This window comes from Nyctereutes procyonoides, unplaced genomic scaffold (assembly GCF_905146905.1).
Source record: "Nyctereutes procyonoides isolate TBG_1078 unplaced genomic scaffold, NYPRO_anot_genome, whole genome shotgun sequence".
In the NCBI taxonomy this organism is placed as follows: Eukaryota; Metazoa; Chordata; class Mammalia; order Carnivora; family Canidae; genus Nyctereutes; species Nyctereutes procyonoides.
Window position 1 is genome coordinate 73,892,474 of NW_026575052.1, and position 1,165 is coordinate 73,893,638.

At 30.8% G+C, this 1,165-nt stretch overlaps 1 pseudogene; it reads left to right on the forward strand.

Annotated features, from left to right (window-relative positions):
- The first annotated feature begins 850 nt into the window (after positions 1-850).
- On the forward strand, positions 851-945 carry LOC129514305 (U6 spliceosomal RNA; annotated as a pseudogene).
- The last annotated feature ends 220 nt before the right edge of the window (positions 946-1,165 follow it).

Consider the following 1,165-nt stretch of genomic DNA (forward strand, 5'->3'; position numbering starts at 1 on the left):
ATATTTAATCCCTATAAAATTATAGGGATTAATTCAAAATGTGTATCTTTTCAGTGGTAGTATTTCATACTTTGTGGTTCTTACATAAATTCTATTATCTAGAAATTTAAGTATTATAATGTTTAGATTGACTAGGGTAAAAGAATTGCTTTTCCTAATAAATCAAAATAATTGTTTCAGTAAAAACTGACATTATACATACAGTTTGAGATATAAAAGCTATTTAAAAAGTTACAGATCTTGAGAAAGTCTTTTTACTTAAGACATTTTTTTTTTTTGGTGAGTCAAATTTCTAGTTTTGTGATATCCTACAATAAAAATGAATCTTCAACCTCATAACTGAGTTGTGTTCTGCTTAAGTAGAGGGTTTGCCCAAATTATGACCGAGCTTGACAAAGAGACCTATTCTCAAGCTAGATTGTAAAGTAGCCACTGTGACACCCTAACAAAACAGTAGAGTTACAGTAAGGGAAACAATACCCTTTTCTTCCCAGTTCAAAACACAAGCCAATTTGACTAATTTGGGAACTGTGACAAAATTAGTAATAGCTTGTGAGTAATTTGAAGATTTCATATGTTTCACTTATATTTAATACTTTGGATATAAGACAAACAGAAAATCGAATGCACATTAGAAAAAAATAGCTACAATTAGTTCATTATTCATTTTAGCCTTTTTCTTTTTCTCCTTTCTCTTAATGCCTATATTTGCCTTTTCCTCTCAAGAAGATTTTACATATTTTTGAGCCTCAAAATGTTATTGTCATAAATAAGCTATAACTTACAAAAAAACGGTGGCAATGTTTCTTCAAGTTTTTCTTAAAAGAAAACCCCAGTGCTTGCTTTGTCAATATATATGTGCATTCTAAAACTGGAACAGAACAGAGATTAACACAGCCCCTGTGCAAGAATGTTTCACACATTTGTGAATCATTCCATATTTGTCCATCTTTGTCCTGGAAGAGATGGGGGTGGGGAAGCAGGATGGCAAGGGAGCTTAAAGGGTATTAATCTCTACCACTTATATTTTATTCATTTTATTATATAAAACACCAGTGGTAACAAAAATCTTGGTGTGTGAATGTAGTGTTGGATGATTCTCTCTACATTCTCTGTATTTTAAATTAGAAAAATCTATCATCATAGTAGTCCTTCAATTTCCAAA